This window comes from Crinia signifera, chromosome 8 (genome assembly GCF_055691185.1).
Source record: "Crinia signifera chromosome 8, ASM5569118v1, whole genome shotgun sequence".
NCBI lineage: Eukaryota > Metazoa > Chordata > Amphibia > Anura > Myobatrachidae > Crinia > Crinia signifera.
The window spans coordinates 17,936,076-17,962,086 of NC_139224.1; positions in this window are offsets into that span (position 1 = coordinate 17,936,076).

Below are 26,011 nucleotides of genomic sequence, written 5' to 3' on the forward strand. Positions count from 1 at the left end.
TCGACCTTAAGTCATGTCGACCTTGGCCCATGTCGACCTTAATTCAGGTCGACCTTCCTGCCAGTCGACCTAGTGGGGTCGACCTAATGACTGTAGACCTAAGTTCATTCTGACAGATGTACCGATTCCCTCTATACATCTGCCCCTTTGTGACCTGCAAGCATGTCTGGGCCGTTCCTGGGAGTGTGGCAGCGGCTGTGCCTGGCTTCCTGGGTAGGCTGCGCAGTCAGTGAGCTGCCAGTTATGTGTGGGCACTTCGCTGCAGGCACATTGTGGGGAGGTACCCAGTGTGCCCTGTGCTGAGCGCCCCCCATCCCCCACAGAATATCTGCTCTGAATCAGGCCCAGTGTACATGGCATTGGTAGGACGGACTTGTGCATTGCCGCAATCACCTCTGTCCAAGGTCCTGAAACTTGATCAGCCACAGATCTTATTTCCAGAGGTCACCTGATAGATCTACTTATAGATCATTCATCCACATGATATTGTCCCTTATTCTGATTGACGCGGACTTTACCGCATACCTTCGGATCGCGTCTTTACGGCGTCTGCGCATGCGTGGAGAACGCAACGCGCATGTGCCACGCCTTGACTCGGTACCAGTTCGGCCAAATCCCGTCCAGAACTGTTCACCGCTATCATTCGGGAAATAGGGGCGTATTATGGGCGTCATGCGGAATGACACATGGGCGTAGTTTCAAAGTGGGCAAAACGGGGCGGAAACATGGGCGGACACGGGGGAGTACACTTATGTTGGGGGGCGTACATTCGGAAACCACTCCGAATGCACGCGATCAAAAAGGGCAGAAATGTGCGGTGTCCACAAGTGTACTATTGCTTTGCGGACACCACTCGTTCATGCGGTAGGCGAACGTACGCCTAATGACTACAACCATTAACACCTGAACCCACTAGAATCTACTCCTTTACTCATTACTGACTAATAGGCCGCTTGTCAGTGCTTTAATTGAAACCATTGCTGCTTCAAGGAAACCTTACTAGTCCCCCACATATGCTGTACTTGTCAGACACTTTCAAACTGCTAACAATGGACATGACAGAATATTAATACTATCAATACACATGTGTATTCGACATGTACTCATGAAACCACACAGTTTGGGTAAAGTAAACACATTTATTTATATTCATGTCACAGTCAATGCCAGTGTGATGCATTGCAGAATTGACATAATAGTGGGTTGTTTGGCGTAAATACTCCGCTTACGGGCGGTAGCACCGCTTGGCTCCCGTTCGGATGCGGTATTTCCGAGCATACTCTGTAATACTCTGTAATACCGTGCAGAATCGGAGTGTTTCTCCCGCACACGCATGGTTTGTATGTCGTCCGTAAACACGCCCTGTTCTTAAAGAGTGAGTCCGTCCGAATGCGGAGGACACGTGGGCGTTTCTACGGACGATGGCCGCACGCGGCAAAACGCCGTGGCGTGCGGACCGCTCCGTAAGAATGCGGGAATATCCGCACCGATCAGAATAAGGGCCATAATGAGTGTGAGAGAACCAGGAATGGAGGCATAGAGCAGCAGGTCCACAGCCATCAGCGCCACCAGTGAGCGATGTCACAGTGCCAGTGCCGGAGCTAGGAATATTGCACCCCACTCAACAGCTCATGAGCAGTGAGAGAAGCAGTGGTTGACAACAGGGAATAGGTGGGGCGCACTGTAAGGGTCACTGTGACCGGATGTCTGCCCTAGGCTCTGGCTATGTCCTCCACCTGTTACTGACTCCACCCACTATGCAGTGGGTGGGGATATTGCTGCCACCACCACACTCCTACCACGTGGCATCTGGAACCACGGATACCTCAGTTGGTTCCCCACTGGTCACGGACCAGGTCCCTGCTTTGGTAGCTGGCAGAGCAGAGCACGGGATTACGTTTGGCGGATTCCCGTTGATCGCAAAATGAAACCGGTCGTCTTGAGGCAAAGGATGTTTATTTACTCAATGATCTGACAAGATCTCTTCTATCTCTAGGAGGGTCACCATACAGATGTTACAGCATTCAAATACAGGCAGATGTACAACATTGCAGGCAAACCTTGTGTCTGTTATCCCAAAATCCACAGAGAATACCACTGGGGATAATTCCACCCAATCAGGGCCTCCAAGGTGGAGATCATTTGATTATCTCCTGGACACATTTACATAAAGAAACACAAAAGTCTATGTATTACCAACACTTTGCACACTAGTGAATGACCACAGCCCGCCACCTGCTGCGCTGTGGTCATTCACTAGACATTCTGCTAGGAAATAACAATTAGCATCTCATCTCCTCACCAGAGTCTGCTCCACTTTTTCCTCCAGAAATTAACAGAATGAATGCATTTTACTTTAAAAAAATACATCTGTGGTACACTGCTTATATCACATAATAATACATTTGATATATTTTATACATGCTCTGTGCCCGGTGCGCTGCACCACGCTTCACCTCACAGCAGCAGGGGGCGTGTCCCAGCTCAGTGCTGCTCATACAGTTTAAAATACATTTTAAACATGTCAAGTGGCCTTGTCCAAAATGGCACCGCTTTGGCCGGGGGAACTTATATAAAAAGTGTCCCACAGCTGTGGCATTACCTGGCTGGCTGTTTGGACCCTGTGTTGGTTTACAAAATATGGGGAACCCCTACTCATTTGGTTTGGCTTTTGCATGGCTGCTGCCAATCCTGGACTACCACGGTGACTTGTATCTTCAGGAGCTCTATATCACTCATCCTCTGCCATCACACTGGCTTCGCGCTGGCTAATACAAGTGGATGGGGTAATGTTGCAGTCATTGTCCTGCCCCTTGCATCGGATAATATTAGCCAGCACAAAACCTAAAGACAGCAGCACCCCAAGGCTAAGAATGAAGAAAAAATTGGTGTCCACCGCTGCCCGGCCTAAAACTGGTTTCTGGAAAGCCATTTCTATAGAAGATATTTTTAAAATTACCTTCAGGAATGGCATTCTAGAGCTTTCCCCACAAAAATAGTCCTGGGAACAGGAATAAAATATCTGAATTAGGAGAAGAACATGAGTAATTATATAGCATTAGGAATCAAACAGGCGTAACAATCTGGAATTTGGAAAAATACAGGAGTAAATAACTGGAATTTAGAGAAGAAAATGGAATAACTGTCTAGAAATAGAAGATGTACAAGAGTAACAATCTAGAATTAAGAGAACAGGAATAGCTACTGTATCTGTAAAAACAAGACCATGAGTAAATATCTTAGAATTTGAAACAGAAGTAAATATCTGGAATTATGAGAGGAACAGGAGTAACCACCTGGAATTAGGAGAAGAACAGGAATAACTATCTGGAATTACGAGAAGAATAGGAATAACAATCTGGAATTAGGAGAACAGGAGTAACTATCCAGAATCTGGAAATAAGAAAAGAACAGAAGTAACTATCTGGAATTAAGAGAAGAACAGGAGTAACTATCTGGAATTAAGAGAAGAACAGGAGTAACTATCTGGAATTAAGAGAAGAACAGGAGTAACTATATGGAATTAAGAGAAGAACAGGAGTAACTATCTGGAATTAAGAGAAGAACAGGAGTAACTATCTGGAATTAAGAGAAGAACAGGAGTAACTATCTGGAATTAAGAGAAGAACAGGAGTAACTATCTGGAATTAAGAAAAGAACAGGAGTAACTATCTGGAAATAAGAGAAGAACAGGAGTAACTATCTGGCATCTGGAGTTAAGAGAAGAACAGGAGTAACTATCTGGCATCTGGAATTAGCAGAAGAACAGGAGTAGCTATCTGGAATTAAAAGAACAGGAGTAACTATCTGGCATCTGTCCTTCTGACAGATATAAAAAGTATATAGATGTCCACTTGAAGATCCTAATTTTGATGAAAACCGCATCATGCAGTCCCCTGATCAGGTTCCCCATTTAGGACTGGTAAACCCTTGTAGACAGGTGGAGCAGAGACAGGATTACTCATGGTATTCAAAGCCAGGTCAGAAACAAGCGGGCAAGGCAGGTACCGAAGGATTAGGCAGGAGAAGTCCAAAATCATCCCAGGTCATACACTGGATGTCACAGGAATCAGTACACAGGGAGTAGGCAGGAGAATGGTCGAGGTGAAGCCGGGTCATACACTGGTACCACTAGCAGTGGTACAGAAGGGTAAAGCAGGAGAATAGTCACAAGTAAGCCGAGGTCAATCACTGGTAATCTGGAGAATACAAACACTAGGAACGCTGGAGCAGGTTGTGAGCCTATACTCTGGCAGGGATTGACTGCCAGAAACTGCTTTATATAGGGAGCTACTGTAATTGCTGGAATCTCACAGGTGCCTCAATCAGTGCGAGCATGTCTCACTCAGGTGTAATCAATCGGCAAAGCTCAGACAACACAGAACTTCCCTGCAGCATGGAGCAGAGCTGAACTGACAGGAGAAATCACAAACCAGGTAAGAACCAAACAAAACTTGAATGTTTTGATACTTGTGTGGTCTCCCTTCCCTTACTTGTCTGACTCACTCCTCAGCACCTGTTATTCTACCTTCCATGTGGTCTCCCTTCCCTTACCTCTCTGAATCGCTCCTCAGCTCCTGTTATAGTGTACTACCTTCCATGTGGTCTCCCTTCCCTTACCTGTCTGTATCTCTCCTCATCACCCATTATACTACCTTCCATGCGGTCTTCCTTCCCTTACCTTTCTAACTCGCTCCTCAACTCCTGTTATACTACCTTCCATGTGAACTCCCTTCCCTTACCTCTCTGAATCGCTCCTCAGCTCTTGTTATAGTGTACTACCTTCCATGTGGTCTCCCTTCCCTTACCTGTCTGTATCTCTCCTCATCACCCATTATACTACCTTCCATGCGGTCTTCCTTCCCTTACCTTTCTAACTCGTTCCTCAATTCCTGTTATACTACCTTCCATGTGAACTTCCTTCCCTTACCTCTCTGAATTGCTCCTCAGCTTCTGTTATACTACCTTCTGTGTGGTCTTGCTTCCCTTACCTCTCTATTTCGCTCCTCAGCACCTGTTATACTACCAGCCATGTTGTCTTCCTGCCCTTACCTCTCTGAATTGCTCCCCAGCACCTGTTAAACTACCTTCCATGTGGTCTCCCTTCCCTTACCTCTCTGAATCGCTCCTTAGCACCTGTTATACTACCTTCCATGTGGTCTCCCTTGCCTTACCTCTATGACTCTTTCCTCAGCACCTGTTATACTACCAGCCATGTCCTTCCCTTACCTCTCTGAATTTCTGCTTCTCAGCACCTGTTATACTACCTTCCATGTGGTCTCCCTTCCCTTACCTCTCTGAATCACTCCTTGTCTCCTGTTATTCTACCTTCCATGTGGTCTCCCTTCCCTTACCTCTCTGAATTGCTCCTCAGGTCAAGTTTTACTACCTTCTGTGTGGTATTACTTCCCTAACCTCTCTGTTTCGCTCCTCAGCACCTGTCATACTACCTTCCATGTGGTCTCCCTTTCTTACCTCTCTGACTCTTTCCTCAGCACCTGTTATACTACCTGCCATGTGGTCTCCCTTCCCTTACCTCTATGAATTGCTTACCTCTTTAGCTCGCTCCTCAGCACCTTTTATACTACCTTCTGTGGTGTCTTCCTTCCCTTACCTCTCTGACTCGCTATTCCTCAGCACCTGTTATACTACCTCGCACTGGGTCTTCCTTCCCTTACCTCTCTGAATAGCTCCTCAGCATCTGTTATATAACCTTCTGTGTGGTCTTGCTTCCCTTACCTTTCTGACTCGCTGCCCAGTACCTGTTATACCACCTTCCGTGTGGTCTCCCTTCCCTTACCTCTCTGAATCACTCCTCAGTACCTGCTCAGAGGGAAGAAAATTAAGTTCCAGGTAAAATAGGAACTTTCCTAGTCAGAGTGAGTCACACCATCAAATCACCACACCTGGGGATCACAAAAGTGCACATTCACCTGATTATGTTGACATGAGAAACGAGTATAACGGTATTGCTTGCCACAGATGTCTTTTTTCCTCGCCACGCATTTGCACGCGCCCATTTGACAGCATGCGCAGGGGGAATATATTCCCTGAACAGGTATTGTTACGAAACTTCTGCTGGGCTCTGGGTAGTACGACAGCTGGGAGGAGGAAAAGATCAGGCGTGAGCCCGTAGCTGGGACCGCTGTTCAGGACGGCCACAGCGAAACCTACACTGACTCTGTTGAGTTCCCCGGGCAGATGGAATACCCCTGCAAGTGCTAGGCTTAGCCTGTAGCCGCCGCGTCCGACAGAGCCAGTTAGCCTGGCTCTGACCCCGATGCAGGAGGATTCACCAGGAAACTCAAAAGACTGGAGCAACAATGCTCCGGGGACCGGGTAAGGAAGCTGATGCTACTGGAAGCATAGAGCTATAACCGGCGTCTGTGCCCAGCAGACGCTGGCTATTTATTTGAAAATCGCGCCGCCTGAGTGACGTCAGGCGCGCGAGCGTTCCCCGGCTGCTGGACGGAAGTTCGGGGACGTTGCCTAGCAACGCCCCGACGCCCGTCTTCAGAGCGAGGCTTGGGACGCTGCTCGGCAACGTCCCCTGCCTCCAGCCTCTGATCCTGAACCGCCGTCCGTCCGGGTGCAGCAGTTCCCGGATGGCGGCATGTAACAGATATGTTCAGGGAACTACATGACAGAGACTTTGGGCAGGAAGGTGGAATTCATGGCGACATTTGGAGTATATAGAAAGATGGAGGGCTCAGGATTTTCTGCTGGATTTGGTTTATTTGTTGCTCCCGCGGAACGTGACCAGGTCTCACTGTGAGTGATGTCTCCTGACGACTAGAAGAGAAGGTAATTTTCAAGTATTTTATGTTAATAATTAAGGAGAATACTGTGTAACCTAAGTCCACATAATGATGCCAATTTATCTCAATATGCAAATCAGTGAGTCACATTATGTTAATGACAGCGGCTGTGAAACGCATTAGAAAAGTTCTCAAAAATGGATCTAATCAGCACGGCTGAAATAATGGATAATTTGGCTGATGAAGGTTAATTACTGGCTTTGTTATACGCTGAACGGCTGACTATCTGGTGGGATTGGGAATCAGTACAGGCGCCACACTGGCCACAATGCCTCTACCTCATACAGAACACTATATACCTGTTCCAGCATACAGTACTGTGTGCAGGATGCGAGATGTGCTTCTTCCAGCATACTGTGCGCAGGATGGGAGGTGTGCTTCTTCCAGCATACTGTGCGCAGGATAGGATGTGTACTTCTTCCAGCGTACTGTTTGCAGGATGGAAGGTGTGCTTCTTCCAGTGTACTGTGTGCAGGATGGGAGGTGTGCTTCTTCCAGTGTACCATGTGCAGGATGGGAGGTGTGCTTCCAGCGTACTGTGTGCAGGATGGGAGACGTGCTTCTTCCAACGTACTGTGTGCAGGGTGGGGGGAGTGCTTCTTCCAGCATACTTTGGGCAGGATGGGAGGTGTTCTTCTTCCAGGGTACTGTGTGCAGGATAGGATGTGTGCTTCTTCCAGCATACTATGTGCAGGATGGCAGGTGCGGTTCTTCCAGCATACTGTGTGCAGGATTGGAGGGGTGCTTGTTCCAGCATCCAGTACAGTGTGCAGGAATGGGAGGTGTGTTTCTCCCAGCATACAGTACCGTGTGCATGATGGGAAGTGTGCTTCTTCGAGCATACTGTGTGCAGGATAGGAGGTGTGCTTCTTACAGTGTACTGTGTGCAGGATGGGAGGTGTGCTTCTTCCAGCATATTGTGTGCAGGATGGGAGGTGTGGTTCTTCCAGCATACTTTGGGCAGGATGGGAGGTGTGCTTCTTCCAGCATACTGTGTGCAGGATAGGATATGTGCTTCTGGTACTTGTGAGTTATCCGGGCGTCCGATTTTTAAATCGTGTCGGATCGGGACATCGCATCGTATGCGACCATCGGATGCGATGCGATGCGATGCGATGCGATGACCCGATTTTTCCATAGGAATCAATGTTAAAATGGACTGAGTCCATTTTAACATGGAATTCAATGGGAAAAAGGGTCCTTTTCATACCCCTACTATCCAAGTGGGCATGGAGTTGGATATAAACCTGTGGCGAGCGTAGCGAGCCACCGAGCCCGAAGCGTGGCGAGCGTAGCGAGCCCCGCGAGGGGACACAGAATACCGTCCCCTCGCGGGGCTCGCTTCGCTCGCCACGCTTCGGGCTCGGTGGCTCGCTACGCTCGCCACAGGTTTATATCCAACTCCATGCCCACTTGGATAGTAAGGGTATGAAAAGGACCCCTTTTTCCATAGGAATCATTTTAACATTTATTCCTATGGAAAAATCGGGTCATCGCATCCGATGGTCGCATGCGATGCGATGCGATATCGCATCGCATCGCATCTGATTGTATGCCTTAACTTAAGGCATACAATCAAAAAATCGGACACCCGGATAACTCACAAGTACCGTGCTTCTTCCAGCATATTATGTGCAGGATTGGAGGTGTGCTTCTTCCAGCATACAGTACCATGTGCAGGATGGCAGGTGTGGTTCTTCCAGCATACTGTGCGCAGGATGGCAGGTGTGCTTCTTCCAGCATACTGTGCACAGGACAGAAGGTGTGCTTCCAGCGTACTGTGTTTAGGATGAGAGGTGTGCTTCTTCCAGCATACTGTGTGCAGGATAGGATATGTGCTTCTTCCAGCATACTGTGTGCAGGATGGGAGGGGTGCTTCTTCCAGCATACAGTACAGTGTGCAGGATGGCAGGTGTGGTTCTTCCAGCATCCTGTGCACAGGATGGGAGGTGTGCTTCTTCCAGCATCCTGTGCACAGGATAGGAGGTGTGCTTCTTCCAGCATACTGTGTGCAGGATGGGAGTTGTGCTTCTTCCAGCATACTGTGTGCAGGATGGGAGTTGTGCTTCTTCCAGCATACTGTGTGCAGGATGGGAGGTGTGCTTCTTCCAGCATACTGTGTGCTGGATGGGAGATGTGCTTCTTCAAGCATACTGTGTGCAGGATGGGAGATGTGCTTCTTCCAGCATACTGTGTGCAGGATGGGAGGTGTGCTTCTTCCAGTGTACTGTGTGCAGGATGGGAGGTGTGCTTATTCCAGAATATTGTGTGCAGGATGGGAGGTGTGCTTCTTCCAGCATACTTTGTGCAGTATGGAAGGTGTGCTTCTTCCAGGGTACTGTGTGCAGGATGGGAGATGTGCTTCTTCAAGCCTACTGTGTGCAGGATGGCATATGTGCTTGGTTCAGAGTTCTATGTACAGGATAGTAAGTGTGTCTCTTCTAGAGTTCTATGTACAGGATGGGAAGTGTGCTTGTTCTAGAGATCTATGTGCAGGATTGGAGGTGTGCTTTTCTAGAGTTCTATGTACAGGATGGGAGGTGCGTGTGCTTGTTCTAGAGTTCTATGTACAGGATGGGAGGTATGCTTGTTCTGGAGTTCTATGTGCAGGATGGGAGGTATGCTTGTTCTGGAGTTCTATGTGCAGGATGGGAGGTGTGCTTGTTCTAGAGTTCTATGTACAGGATGGGAGCTGTGCTTGTTCTAGAGCTCTATGTACAGGATGGGAAGTGTGCTTGTTCTAGAGCTCTATGTACAGGATGGGAGGTGTGCTTGTTCTAGAGTTCTTCTAGAGTTCTATGTGCAGGATGGGAGGTGCGCTTGTTCTAGAGTTCTATGTACAGGATGGGAGGTGTGCCTAGTCTAGAGTTTTATGTGCAGGATGGGAGGTGTGCTTGTTCTAGAGCTCTATGTACAGGATGGGAAGTGTGCTTGTTCTAGAGTTCTATGTGCATTATGGGAGGTGTGCTTGTTCTAGGGTTCTATGTCCAGGATGGGAGGTGTGCTTGTTCTGGAGTTCTATGTGCAGGATGGGAGGTGTGCTTGTTCTAGAGTTCTATGTACAGGATGGGAAGCATGCTTGTTCTAGAGCTCTATGTACAGGATGGGAAGTGTGCTTGTTCTAGAGTTCTATGTACAGGATGGGAGCTGTGCTTGTTCTAGAGCTCTATGTACAGGATGGGAAGTGTGCTTGTTCTAGAGCTCTATGTACAGGATGGGAGGTGTGCTTGTTCTAGAGTTCTTCTAGAGTTCTATGTGCAGGATGGGAGGTGCGCTTGTTCTAGAGTTCTATGTACAGGATGGGAGGTGTGCCTAGTCTAGAGTTTTATGTGCAGGATGGGAGGTGTGCTTGTTCTAGAGCTCTATGTACAGGATGGGAAGTGTGCTTGTTCTAGAGTTCTATGTGCATTATGGGAGGTGTGCTTGTTCTAGGGTTCTATGTCCAGGATGGGAGGTGTGCTTGTTCTGGAGTTCTATGTGCAGGATGGGAGGTGTGCTTGTTCTAGAGTTCTATGTACAGGATGGGAAGCATGCTTGTTCTAGAGCTCTATGTACAGGATGGGAAGTGTGCTTGTTCTAGAGTTCTATGTGCAGGATGGAAGGTATGCTTGTTCTAGAGTTCTATGTGCAGGATGGGAGGTATGCTTGTTCTAGAGTTCTATGTGCAGGATGTGAGGTGTGCTTGTTCTAGAGTTCTATGTACAGGATGGGAGGTGTGCTTGTTCTAGAGTTCTATGTACAGGATGGGAGGTGTGCTTGTTCTAGAGCTCTATGTACAGGATGGGAGGTGTGCTTGTTCTAGAACTCTATGTACAGGATGGGAGGTGTGCTTGTTCTAGAGATCTATGTACAGGATGGGAGGTGTGCTTGTTCTAGAGCTCTATGTACAGAATGGGAGGTGTGCTTGTTCTAGAACTCTATGTACAGGATGGGAGGTATGCTTGTTCTAGAGTTCTATGTACAGGATGGGAAGTGTGCTTGTTCTAGAGCTCTACGTACAGGATGGGAGGTGTGCTTGTTCTAGAGTTCTATGTACAGGATGGGAAGTGTGCTTGTTCTAGAGCTCTATGTACAGGATGGGAGGTGTGCTTGTTCTAGAGTTCTATGTACAGGATGGGAAGTGTGCTAGTTCTAGAGCTCTATGTACAGGATGGGAGGTGTGCTTGTTCTAGAGTTCTTCTAGAGTTCTATGTGCAGGATGGGAGGTGTGCTTGTTCTAGAGTTCTATGAACAGGGTGGGAGGTGTGCCTAGTTTAGAGTTTTATGTGCAGGATGGGAAGTGTGCTTGTTCTAGAGCTCTATGTATAGGATGGGAAGTGTGCTTGTTCTAGAGTTCTATGTGCATTATGGGAGGTGTGCTTGTTCTAGGGTTCTATGTCCAGGATGGGAGGTGTGCTTGTTCTAGAGTTCTATGTACAGGATGGGAGGTGTGCTTGTTCTAGAGTTCTATGTACAGGATAGGAAGCATGCTTGTTCTAGAGCTCTATGTACAGGATGGGAGCTGTGCTTGTTCTAGAGCTCTATGTACAGGATGGGAAGTGTGCTTGTTCTAGAGCTCTATGTACAGGATGGGAGGTGTGCTTGGTTTCGTGTTCTATGTACAGGATGGGAGGTGTGCTTGTTCTGGAGTTCTATGTACAGTATGGGAGGTGTGCTTGGTTTAGTGTTCTACATACAGGATGGGAGGTGTGCTTGTTCTAGAGCTCTATGACCAGGATGGGAGGTGTGCTTGGTTTAGTGTTCTATATACAGGATGGGAGGTGTGCTTGGTTTAGTGTTCTATATACAGGATAGGAGGTGTGCTTGGTTTAGTGTTCTATATACAGGATGGGAGGTGTGCTTGGTTTAGTGTTCTATGTACAGGATGGGAGGTGTGCTTGGTTTAGTGTTCTATATACAGGATGGGAGGTGTGCTTGGTTTCGTGTTCTATGTACAGGATGGGAGGTGTGCTTGGTTTAGTGTTCTATATACAGGATGGGAGGTGTGCTTGGTTTAGTGTTCTATATACAGGATGGGAGGTGTGCTTGGTTTCGTGTTCTATGTACAGGATGGGAGGTGTGCTTGTTCTAGAGCTCTATGTACAGGATGGGAGGTGTGCTTGTTCTGGAGTTCTATGTACAGGATGGGAGGTGTGCTTGTTCTGGAGTTCTATGTACAGTATGGGAGGTGTGCTTGGTTTAGTGTTCTACAGTACATACAGGATGGGAGGTGTGCTTGTTCTAGAGCTCTATGACCAGGATGGGAGGTGTGCTTGGTTTAGTGTTCTATGTACAGGATGGGAGGTGTGCTTGGTTTCGTGTTCTATGTACAGGATGGGAGGTGTGCTTGTTCTAGAGCTCTATATACAGGATGGGAGGTGTGCTTGGTTTAGTGTTCTATGTACAGGATGGGAGGTGTGCTTGTTCTGGAGTTCTATGTACAGGATGGGAGGTGTGCTTGTTCTAGAGATCTATGTACAGGATGGGAGGTGTGCTTGTTCTAGAGCTCTATATACAGGATGGGAGGTGCATGTGCTTGTTCCAGTCTCGCAACAGCATACAGTGGGGGAAATTTACTAAGATGTGTATTCTACTTCACATGTGATGTTGCTATGCACAACCAAGCACCCTCTAGAAGATAGTAGACAGGATTTGATTGGTTGCCCATAGCAACATCACATGTGAAGTAGAATACACATCTTAGTAAATTTCCCCCAGTATGTGTTAATAAAAGCATCAGATAACTCTGACCATCTATATATATATATATATATATATATATATATATATATATATATATATATATATATATATATATATATATATATATATAAAAGGCCCTGCGGTGGGATTACAGGAAGCTACCCTAAGGAAAAGGACAGACATACACATGGTGTTATCCACAGTCTCTGTCCAGCTCCCCTGAGGCTCCACTGTTACTCCCCCATGCAGCCACATGTGTATCCTGTATGTTCCCATCCCTGTCACCTACAGATGGGGCAAGCCTTATGCTTGCTGGCGAATCGCCAGCAGCATGCCGCTGGCGATCCGCCAGCAACACGGCGCGCCATCTGACTGAGACGCGCGTGCGTCCCCCACGCACGTGCGTCTCAGTATCCGGGCGGCTGGCGGGCGAGGCGGACGCAATACTGTCCGCCTCCCGCTCGAGGGGGGCTGGGGGGACCCGAGGCGGCTGTGGGGGGGTGCGGGCGCCCGGTGTGGGCACCGGGCGCCCGTCGGAATGGGACGGCAGCACCGTCGGAAGGGGACGCGCGCGCACCTCGTGCGCGCGCGTCCCCTTCCGACACACAGATGGCGCCGGAGCAGGGAATGGCGAATGGCGTCGCCATCGCCATCCCCTGGAAAGATGAGCCCGGCCCCATCTGTATAACAAAGAACAGTATGACACAGAGCAGGGACCAGGCGCCATCTACAGGTAGATATGGGAATGGCTTCACCTATATGTGTTGTTTATATAAAGGAAACAATTGAACTGGGTAGGAGGCGCAGCATTCTCTCCATGCATCAGGCACTCACACAGACCTCATTATGCTGGCCTTTAGATGTTTCCTATGATATAGATAGGATTGGGATAAAACCTATGGCCTGCCCTTGTCCCATCATGTGATCACATTTCCCTTCCTATAGAACGGACGGTGTATTCTCTGATGCACCATGTTACCTGGATGAGACGTTGGTGTAGGAAGGAGCATTTGGAGAACTGTAGAGATGTCTCTCTAGGCTACACGCTGTTTGATGGGCAAGGGCAAACGCAGGATTTTCAGAAGGGGGTTTCCAGAGGGGCGGAGCAAAGCACAGAGATGGACACTTAGGTGACCCAGTATATGCCGGGTCAGTTAAAGTATTATAGATAGACCAAATGTATATAAATAATAATAATAAAAAAAAAGGGGTGGGGGAAGCTTTCATGTCCCGCAGGTGGTAGGGGGTATTATATCAACCGCTCAGCATGTAGGGCCTGGATCAGTTATTTCCACTAATTATCCTTTACTGCACAGATGGTGGGAGAAGGAGGCATTGGGTTGAATGAAGGGGCCCTGATACATAGGGGGAAATTTACTAAAGGAAATTTGTAAAAAATAGGTGTATTTGTATTCAGAAATACAGTTATTTTTGACATTTACTATCCCGAAAATACGGCAATTCGTATTCGTATTGATAGCACATCAATAGGAATACGAATTGCCGTATTTTTGGGATAGTAAATGTCAAAAATAAGTGTATTTCTGGATACAAATACACCTATTTTTTTGAAAATTTCCTTTAGTAAATTTCCCCCATTTCCAGGGTGGTAGAGGATGTTTAATATGCAGAGGAGGGGTGTACAGTGGAGTGGGCTTATTATTCATCATTTTCCGGTGGGAGGACAGCTTGCTTGACTGCAGATATCTCCAGTTCCCGGAAATAGATTGCTGAGATTTTAATGGAATTAAAAACTAGAGAATCCCACCTACCAAATGGTATTGGGGACTAGGGGATCAGAGTTCAGGAGGCAGAGCAATCCGCCAACGAGTATATAAAACTACATACCAGGTGTGTGGAGCTGGAGCAGTAACCAGCTGCTGGAAGGCTGATATCTCTGGTTCTGGGAACAGTAGAGACACGATGCTAGTGTCCACCAATGGGGGAGAGTCCCAGCTTTTGGAATATACCCTCAGAGAAACTCTGAGTCAGACAGAACCTGAAATATCTGACTGGGAATAGCAATTAACAGGCGTGGATGGGGACCACTGCTTTGAAGTCAGATATCTCCGGTTCCCAAGGGCCGATTTTTTAAATTCTTGTACCCATGGAAAGAGGGGACCCTCAGCTTTCAGTCCCGCACCCTTAGACTCCTGGGGGGGTTTCTGGGTACTCAGAAACCCCCCCTGCGTGCGCTACTGATGGGGACTGGCCACCAGGAAACCATCAACATTTTTACAACCACAGTGATCTTTCTTACCCTCTGGCAATGGCTCCCTGTCATTCTGCATTAGCTTTCTTGTTCTCCCCCCAGACACGCTGGCAATGAAAATGCACGTGCGGGCATGATGCCATGACGTCACACACCGCCTTGTAGTGTGGGTAGCATCAAACATGCATCCATCAAATTCTGCCTTCCCGGCCGTTCGCCCATGGTGGACGCTGACCCCCCGCCCACCATTCCGCCCACTGACCCCATGGCCCTTTATTAAGATATCAAAACGGGCAAAACCATGTGCCTGCAGGTGGGGCAGATGTAACATGTGCAGAGAGAGTTAGATTTGGGTGAGTTATTTTGTTTCTGTGCAGGGTAAATACTGGCTGCATTATTTTTACACTGCAATTTAGATTTCAGTTTCAACACACCGCACCCAACTGTAACTCTCTCTGCACATGTTACATCTGCCCCACCTGCAGTGCACATGGTTTTGCCCGTTTTGAGAAGAAATTAGTACTGCGATCAGATCTGAATAAGGGCCATAGTCCAGTGTGTCTCTGATATTGGAGGGGATTAAAATTTTACACTTTTAGAATTTGGAACAACATAGTACAATGATCGCCTTGTGTTGGCCAATGTATAAGGTAATTTCCTGAAGACCACGTCCCTTGCAGCAAGGAGACACCCCATGATATGAGACCACGCCCTTTTCTGCCCATGCTCCTGGGGCGTACACAGTTTATTTCTTTAGAAGGTCAGTAATTTGGAACTGGGACCACCCATGAACAACTTTCTAGTTTTGCCTATAAATCTAAGGCCTACCAGGTGAAACCAAGCACATCAGGTGATATATAAATTCCAGAACAGTTAGCACCGCAGTACACTGAAATAAAGGTTTGGTGCCTTCCAATAGAGATCCTAAGGAGAGGGGCCCAGAATATAGCACAGTCTGGCAGCACTCGGTATGAAGTAACAAATAGCGAAATGTAATGCAATGTTTTGATGTTTTATTTGACATCATTAGGCAATGTGGTATAATGTGCAGGGTCTGCACTGTGATATAATGAGTGGGAGCTGCACAGTGGTGTAATGTGGTATAATGTGCAGGGGCTGCAATGTAGTGTAAAGTGTGGTATATGCAGTGGCTGCACTGTGGTGTATTTTGTGGTGTAATGTGCGGAGGCTGCACTGTGATGTAATGTGCGTTGGCTGCACTGTGGTGTAATGTGTGGAATAATGTGCAGGGGCTGCACTGTGGTGTAATGTGTGGTATAATGTGTGGGACCTGCACTGTGGTGTAATGTGCGGGGGCTGCACTGTGGTGTAATGATGCGGGCACTGCACTGTGGTGTAATGTGCGGGGGCTGCACTGTGGTGTAATGTGCGGGGGCTGCACTGTGGTGTAATGTGCGGGGGCTGCACTGTGGTGTTATGTTCAGGCTGCAGTGTGGTATAATGTGCGAGGGCTGCACTGCGGTGTAATGTGTGGGGTCTGCACTGTGGTGTAATGTGCAGGGGCCACAGTGTGGTATAATGAAGGGGTTCCCAAACTTTTTAGATTTGCGGCACCCGATAGTATCAGAATTTTATCTATGGCACCCCATGGCCAAAAGTTTGTTATGGAAAAATTAAATAAATTGAATATTAAATTAAATCAATTGTTTTTACATAACATCTTTAGGTTTATTTATGTAGTGAATGACATGATTGGCAGCCATAAGCACTGGGTTGGCCTATCACCTTAACAATAATTAATTTGACAACCAACCTGAGGCACTCTAGCTAGGGTCCTGAGGCATCCCAGAGTGCCACAGCCAACAGTTTGGGAACCATTGGTATAATGTGTGGGAGCTGTTGTACGGTTTAATGTGTGTGGGCTGCACTGTGGTGTAATGTGTGGGGGCTGCACTGTGGTGTAATTTGTAATATTCCTGAACAGGCAGAACTACAGTACACTGAAATAAAGGTTTGGTGCCTTCCAATAGAGATCCCAAGGAGAGGAGCCCAGAATATAGTACAGTTTTGCGGCATGCAGAATGAAGTCACAAATAGCGAAATGTAATGCAACATTTCAATGTTTTATTTCACATCGTCATCAGGCAATGTGGTATAATGTGTGGGGGCTGCACTGTGGTATAATGTGTGGGGGCTTCACAGTGCCGTATGCACTGTGGTGTAATGTGTGGTATAATGTGTGGTGGCTGCACTGTGATATAATTTGCGTGGGCTGCACTGTGTTGTTACGTGCAGGGGCTGCAGTGTAGTATAATGTGTGGGGTCTGCACTGTGGTGTAATGTGTGGTATAATGTTTGGAGACTGCACTATGGTGTAATGTGTGGTATAATGTGTGGGGGCTGCACTGTGGTATAATGTGTGGGGGCTTCAGTGTGGTGTAATGTGCGAGGGGTGCACTATGGTGTAATGTGCGGGGGCTGCACTATTGTGTAATGTGCGGGGGCTGCAGTGTCCTGTAATGTGCGGGGGCTGCACTATGGTGTAATGTGCGGTGGCTGCAGTGTCCTGTAATGTGTGTGGGCTGCAGTGTGGTATAATGTGTGGGGGGTTGCACTGTGGTGTAATGTGTGGTATAATATGCGGGGGCTGCAGTGTGGCATAATGTGCGGGGCAGCACTGTAGTGTAATGTGTGGTATAATGTGTAGGGGCTGAAGTGTGGTATAATATGCAGGGGCAGTATGCAGTGCATCGGAGAGCCTGCCACCAGCCCCAGCATTTGCCACTGCCAGCACCATGGGGGGATAGGGTGTGTGGGGGAAAGCATTGTAATTTCCCACTTGGCCAAGCTCCGCGCACTCCACAGAGAGTGAAACAAACACACTAAAGGAAATGTGAAATAGGGGCAATCCTGTGCAATGGAAGGACTTCTGGGTTTAGGACCCGAGTTCTTTCTTCATCTGCTCAGTGTGATGGTGTAACAGGATCTCTATACCAGGGAATTGTGGAGTTTATATGTACTCTCCATAGTTTCTGGTTCTCCTCTGGCTTTTGACAGAAATTATGTGTGCGTGTGTATATACAGGTGATAGGGACTAAAGATAGTAAGCTCCTCAGGCCATGGACAGTTGTGGCTGACATACTCCTGTGTAATACAGTATGTATGCCTTAGATATATAACTAGTAATACACAATACTGTTTCTAGGTTGAAGAATGGGAAATATAACTGACAGTGACATCTTGTGGTGAAAGTGGAGAATGCATGGAATAAATAGTGGGCCTTCGGAGTGATCATATTTATTGCTTCCATAGGACACAAGGCATGGGAGGGAGGGAGCCCAATACCGCACAGAGACAATGAGGCACAGAAAAGCATTTTATGTAATACAGAGGCCACGGAGATACTGGTGGGATATTGAGTAGAGTCCCAAGTCTGTTCTTGATGCATACCTCGCAACTGTCCAGATTTCACAGAACAGTCTCATTTTATTGGGACAGTGTTGGTGTTGGTGCTGCTAAAAGTCCTTCATCTGCAGATCACAGTAATGGAACAGGCAGGAAGGAACCAGGAGCTTCTTCAGGTACCTTGAGCCCTGGTCATGTCAGGCTAGGAAAGTCAGTAAGCCAGCCTTGAAGACAATTCGGTACTTGTGTATTATCACGGCGCCCGATTTCATCTAAATCGCGATTCGCATCCGATATCGCATCCGTTTTATCAGCAGATTTGCTGCCCATTTTTTGGCCGATTTGATCTGCGATGCGATGTTGCGTCCAATTTTCGGCCGATTTTTTGCCGATTTTCGGCCATCTCCTGCTGATTTGCATGTTATTCCATCATTGCACACCCCCAGGTACTATGCGATGGTATGTGATGTGATTTTCGGGAAAATGCCCCATATTGTACAATTAAATATCGCATAGCAACACATGCCAGCAAGTGGCATGCGATGCGATGTGATTCGCAATGTTAAATGCACCCCCATTGTTAACGCCACCCCCACTATCAACGCCAACCCGAAGCGTGGCGAGGGACGGCGTTACGCGTCCTCTGACCTTTTCACCTGACCTTACCCCCACTATCCACAACGGCGTGGAGTTGATTGTAGATAGCGTGGCGAGCGCAGCGAGCCACTGAGACCGAAGCGCGGCGAGCGCAGCGAGGGGACGCAGATTACTTTGTATTCCGCGTCCCTTTGCCACGCTTCGGGCTCGGTGGCTCGCTGCGCTCGCCACACTATCTAAAATCAACTCCACGCCGTTGTGGATAGTGGGGGTATGAAAAGGTCAGAGGACGCGTACCTAACAGGGTGATTGTACAATTACAAATCGAATCGCTTCACATGCATCGCATGGCATTCATCACTACGATGGAAATCGGGGGTGTGCAAGGTGTGCAATGATGGAACAGCATGCAAATCGGCCGGAAATCGTCCAAAAATCGGCCGCAAAATCGCATCCGATTTTTCCATGCGATTTTCGGCCGATTTTCGGCCGATTTCGTGAGCGCCGTGATAATACACAAGTACCGACAATTCCCCAGTGGAGGGGGCAGAGGATGTGTGTTATGTAGCTTGGAGGGGGCCAGATGGGGTCATATAATGGCAGCTGCATTTTGTACCAGCTGTAAGCAGTGAATTTATTTTGCTGTGAGAACAGGGTAGATGGCATTGCAGTAGTCTGGGCATGATGATACAAATAAAGGGATTCTTGTGGGAACTTACCGTTCGAATCCCTTTCTCTGATATGGTCCTGGTGACACAGCTCAACATTGGGATGTAGGAGGGTCCGTAGGAGCCAGGCACCTATCCTAAAGCTTTAGAGGGTAGGCTCCTCCCCTTCTGCATCCCAGACTCTTCAGTTCAATCTTTCAAAGCCACTGGAATACATTAACTCAGTACAAACGCCTGCACATATTATATGCACAATCTCAAAAATAACTGTTCAACCATATATAACATGAAACATCATGAACACTGGCATACTTACTGAGCGTAAGGGAGGGATCGCTGTGTCACCAGGACCATATCAGAGAAAGGGATTCGAACGGTAAGTTCCCACAAAAATCCCTTTTTCTCTTTCAATGGTCCTGGTGACACAGCTCAACATTGGGACGTTCCAGAGCCGGTCCTTTGGGTGGGTACGCTCAGGTCTGCAGCTCTCATCACTGCTCGCCTGAATGATGCGTCCTCTGACGCGAACTCATGGAACCTTTAGAATTTGGCAAAGGTATGAACAGATGACCAAGTGGCAGCCCTGCAAACCTGCTCAGCTGTTGCCCCATGTCGAACCGCCCAAGAGGTGGCAACCGACCTGGTGGTATGCGCATTAATCCTGGCCGGTACAGGCCTACCAACTTTATTATATGCAAACGCTATAACAGAGTGCAACCACCTAGCAATGGTCTGCTTAGGAGCAGGCAACCAATTTTGTGTATGTCATACAAAACTAACAAGGTGTCAGTCTTTCTGACACTCTTAACTCTGTCCACATAAACGCGCAAGGCGCGCACAACATCCAAATTCCTTAATTTGTCCCTTTTCCTTGAACCCTCTGGGGGTTGAAACACAGGCAGAACTATCTCCTGATTTAGATGAAAAGCAGAGACTACTTTTGGTAAAAATTGGGGTACTGTCCGAAGAACAGCCCTATCATCATGAAATATAAGGAAGGGAGACTTGCATGACAATGCTCCCAACTCCGATACTCTTTTTGCTGACGCCACTGCCAACAAAAATACCAGTTTCCATGTAAGGAATTTAAGGTCAGCCGACCTTAATGGTTCAAAAGGTGCCTTCTGAAGACACTCCAAAACCAGAGATAAATCCCATGGTGCTACTGGTTGTTTGTAGGGAGGTTTCAATCGGGACACCCTCTGCAGGAAGGTCTGTACTTCCGGTAATAATGCAATCCTTCTTTGGAAGTAAATAGACAATGCCGAGATCTGTACTTTGAGTGACTGAAGGCTTAACCCGGAGGAAAAGCCATCCTGCAAAAACTCCAACAATTTTGCCAATTTAAAGCGTGATGTGTGTGACTTCTGTCTTTCACACCATCGAATATAGGTCTTCCAGACCCTATAATAATTTGCAGAAGATACTGACTTTCTGGCTTTAATCATTGTGTTAACCACCGCCTCTGAGAATCCTTTATTCCTCAAAATGGCGGTTTCAACAACCAGGCCGTCAAAATTAATCGAGCTGAATCCAGATGGTTGAACGGTCCTTGTCTTAGAAGGTCTGACCTCAGAGGTAGACGCCACGAGTCTACAGACAATCTCTGAAGCCTCGAGTACCAGGACCTCCTTGGTCAATCTGGGGCCACTAAAATTACTGGAATTGTCTGGGCCTGTATCTTTTTCAACACTCTTGCCAGCATTGGAACTGGTGGAAAAACATAAAGAAGATTCCCCTCCCAGGGGATAGTCATGGCATCCACTGCTTCTGCCAGTGGATCCCTCGTCCTGGCATAAAACCTGGGTACCTGATGGTTGAACCTGGATGCCATCAGGTCCACATCCGGGGTTCCCCACCTCATTGTAATCTGGTGAAATACTTGTGGGTTCAGGCTCCATTCCCCTTCCATCAGCTCCTCCCTGCTCAGGAAGTCGGCCTCTATATTTGTGATACGCCGCCGGTGGGGGGCTGGTTAAATACCTTGAGTCGCTGGGTACTCCTGGTTCCACACCGATTCTTCGCCGCGTCGGCTGCAGAGAACACACCACCCTAGGAACTCAAGCAAGGCGTTCAGCAAGTGCAACTTAATACGTTTTATTTAGTGCAAAGTATGAATCAAACAGTTATCCTACCCTTAGAAAGCTGTAAACAGTCTGAAATAGATTAGTACCACAATACCAACTCTCACCCGCCTAGCAGGTTACTTACTTCATAGGAATAACAAAAACTCACATTAAGGTACGCCGGCGATTCCTTTGTGACACTAGTCACCTAACGCATCACCTTAACCACGATTAAGGAATGCTTTATCAATACAGACTTAATACAATACACAGTGTAGCTTGAGGCCGTAGTTTACTCGGCCATCCCTGAGCAGTCCTCCTGATACTCTACTTGAAGGGAGGGTATTCTGGAACTGAGGTTAGAGTCAAACACTAGGAACAATGAAGTGGAAGCAAACCCTCGCATTCTCTATTTGGGCCACAAGATGGCGCTGTTTCTCCAATGAGGAGCTGGTTCTGTCTCTAACAAGTATTCAATTGTCTCCCCACATGCAGGGGCAAAGCATGGGGAGAAGGCTCCCTTGATCCGGTAGAGGGTAGGAGTAGGGAGAATCCTTTAGGGGTTCTTAGGATTTAGTAGGATACTATACTCCAGGGTAGAAGGGCTGGTAGGGGGGCAGCCTATAATAAGGTCCCACGCCGTTCATCAACTGGGCAGTGGCACAGGTTTAAAAGGGTCACTGGTTGCCCTGGAGGTCGGTCAGGGTGATCTGCCCATCTGCACAGCGGGGTCTGCTCGGCTGGGGGCACAGCGGGGTTTACCTGGCCGCAATAGGGGGTATAGTGAGGTCTGCCTGGGGGGCTGGTGAACAGTACCTGGGGAACCGATGTCGGTTGCAGGCTCCTGCCCATCGCGACACGGCTGTCTGGCGTCCGTCTGCCTGGCTGCTTGTTCTCCCCGGCGGCAGAGGACGCACTAGTGTGGGCGTTGCTACTGCAGCGTTGCCACACTCAGGCGCTCCCTCCGGTCCCCGCGCTGCCGCTTCCCAGGGTAATGGCGGCTCCTCCTCTGTCTTCGGCGCCGGCTCTCGGTATGCTTCTGCGGCTGCTGGGTCTCCTCATGTTCCGGGGGGGTACACTAGTGCGGGCGCTGCTGCTACAGCGTTGCCGCACTCAGTTGCCGCCTCCGGTCCTGCTGCACCCCGCGCTGTTCACAAGCGCCGGCTCTCGGTCACTGCTGCCGCCCTTCCTCTCCTTCCACTTTGCGCTGGCGCTTCCTGCCTTGGCACCCAGCGCTGCTGCGCTTCAGACTCCAAGGCGGCTCAATCTCTGCTTCCACGCCGTTCCTTTCTCCCACGCTGCCGACCTCTTTCCTCCTCTCGTGCTGTGGCCCCCAGCCTCTTTTTTTCCTCCTCCCCACTCACTTCCTCCAAGTCTCATACGTCCCCCCAGTGCTGTCAATAAGCCTGGGGCCGTTTTCTCGCGCCCGCACTGATCTGGGGATTAACCCCTAAGGTCCCGCTGCTGGGACTACGGAGAAATAGGCTGGGGTGCCACACATCCACCCACTTAAAGGATGCTCGTCCTCGGGCATTGAACTGGATAAAATAAATGTTCCTGAAGAAAGTCTTCTGGGTTTAAATTTGGGCCCAAATATCTACTGTCCTCGGGGAGGGAGGCCACATACCTAAGTCACAATTTACAGTTCTTAACACAATATATACAGTACACAACATTACGCAAGATATCAGGCGCGGCAGACTTACTCCCTGTATCGCAGAGGCAACACGCCTCTCGTGCTCCTGACTGAACGCCTCGCTCCAGCCCCAGGGGGTGCGATCTCAACGGGTTCCGTAGCAGGTTCATCGATCCTCGGACTGGTCTGCGGCGGTATATTCGGAAGGAGTGGCACGGACCATCTGACATTCGGCATCAGTTTCAACGGATCCTGGAACCACCTTGCGACGGGATCTTCCTTTTCGGGGCTTTCTTCCCTACTTGACCTGGAATCTACTGGAGTTTGACTCGGGAACGGCTTGCTCCGACTTTGATGTGCCCAGTTCTGTATAGGTCACTGGTGCGGCCTCATCTAGATACTGTGCCCAGTTCTGTATAGGTCACTGGTGCGGCCTCACCTAGATACTGTGCCCAGTTCTGTATAGGTGACTGGTGCGGCCTCATCTAGATACTGTGCCCAGTTCTGTATAGGTCACTGGTGCAGCCTCATCTAGAGCACTGTGCCCAGTTCTGTATAGGTGACTGGTGCGGCCTCATCTAGATACTGTGCCCAGTTCTGTATTGGTCACTGGTGTTGCCTCATCTAGATACTGTGCCTAGTTCTGTATAGGTGACTGGTGCGGCCTCATCTAGATACTGTGCCTAGTTCTGTATAGGTCACTGGTGCAGCCTCATCTAGATACTGTGCCCAGTTCTGTATAGGTCACTGGTGCAGCCTCATCTAGATACTGTGCCCAGTTCTGTATAGGTCACTGGTGCAGCCTCATCTAGATACTGTGCCCAGTTCTGTATAGGTCACTGGTGTTGCCTCATCTAGATACTGTGCCCAGTTCTGTATAGGTCACTGGTGCAGCCTCATCTAGAGCACTGTGCCCAGTTCTGTATAGGTGACTGGTGCGGCCTCATCTAGATACTGTGCCTAGTTCTGTATAGGTCACTGGTGCGGCCTCATCTAGATACTGTGCCTAGTTCTGTATAGGTCACTGGTGCGGCCTCATCTAGATACTGTGCCTAGTTCTGTATAGGTCACTGGTGCTACCTCCTCCATTCTTAATTGACAATTCATCAGAAGGGGAGAACTAAACCTTTAATATGGTACCTCATTTATGGATTTTGGTAAAGTATGAAGGGAGAAAAAGGGATCGTCATCACATTACCTGTCACTGTCCCCATCACCTGTCACTGTCCCCATCACCTGTCACTGTCCCCATTACCTGTCACTGATCCCCATTACCTGTCAATGATCCCCATTACCTGTCACTAACCCCAATTACCTGTAACTGTCCCCATCACCTGTCACTGATCCCCATCACCTGTCACTGATCCCCATCACCTGTCACTGACCCCGTTACCTGTCACTGACCCCCGTTACCTGTCACTGATCCCCGTTACCTGTCACTGTCCCCGTCACCTGTCACTGATCCCCGTCACCTGTCACTGACCCCGTTACCTGTCACTGATCCCCGTTACCTGTCACTGACCCCCATTACCTGTCACTGACCCCGTTACCTGTCACTGATCCCCGTTACCTGTCACTGAAACCTTGGACACTATTACATTGGGCAGCTATGCTGAGAAGCTGATTCATGAATAGACTCTAGTATCTGTTACAGCAGTGATAGCTGGTCTGATAATTCCGCTGCTCTGTATAGGAAGGGGCAGAGTAGACTCTATCTGCTGAGGAGACTGAGGTCCTTTGGAGTGCAGGGAGCGCTCCTGAAGACCTTCTTTGACTGTGTAGTGGCATCAGCCATATTCTATGGAGTGGTCTGCTGGGGCAGCAGTGTTTCAACAGCCTACAGTAAGAGACTAAACAGACTGGTGAGGAAGGTCAGTTCTGTCCTAGGAATGCCTTTGGATTCTGTAGAGATTGTGGGTGAGAGGAGAATGATCAACAAGATGACATCATTATTGGATAATGCTTCACACCCTCTCAAAAACGTTTTGACAGATCTGTGTAGCACTTTCAGTGATAGGTTGCTTCACCCTCGATGCTCAACGGAGAGATATCGCAGATCTTTCCTTCCGGCTGCAATTAGAATGTACAACTGTCATGTTCTGAAGAAGACCTGCATGTTCCTAGATTCTTGAGTTATATTGTTTGGATCTTATCTTATTATGTGTGTTCTTACTATTATGCTATTATTCTTATCTGTACTTGAACCTTGCTCAGGCTTGCCTACCCTCCCGGAATGGCCGGGAGCCTCACGGAAATCGGGTCCTTCTCCCGGCCCCCCGGGAAGGTGGGCAAATCTCCCGCATCCTGGGATTTGCCCCGCTTGTCCCTTGCCCGCTGGTTAAAATTACATGAAATTGCGGGTCCGCGGGGAGGGGGCGGGGCTTATATGACGCGATCACGTAATTTAAGCCCCGCCCCTATCCGCTGCCCGCGAATCACGGAGGTTTCCTTCATGGGGGGCGGGGCCAAGTGATGTCGGCCTTGCTCCCGCCCCCCTGATGTGTTGCCTCTCCGGGCTTCTCCCGGAGAGGTGAAGATTAAAGTAGGCAAGTATGACCTTGCTGTAATGATTGAAAATGTCTCCATTGTGAGACGAATAAAGGAAGTCTATTAATACCTGCTGCACCTCCCTGTTGCAGTCACTAGATGGCGCTATAACACAATGAGAGAAGTTTCGGCCTGATTCAGACTGTTTGCTAGGCTTCATATACTCGGCCCTGCTGGCAGAGGGGAGGCTGCACACGGGCCTCTTCCTTTTAGACTCTATTGCACGGTGCTGCTGCTGGCAGAGGGGAGGCTGCACACGGCCCTCCTCCTCTCTGACTCTATTGCACGGTGCTGCTGCTGGCAGAGGGGAGGCTGCACACTGGCCTCCTCCTTTTCAGACTCTACTGCACGGTGCTTTATGGTGCTATTGCTGGCTGAGGGGAGGCTGCACACGGGCCTCCTCCTCTCAGACTCTATTG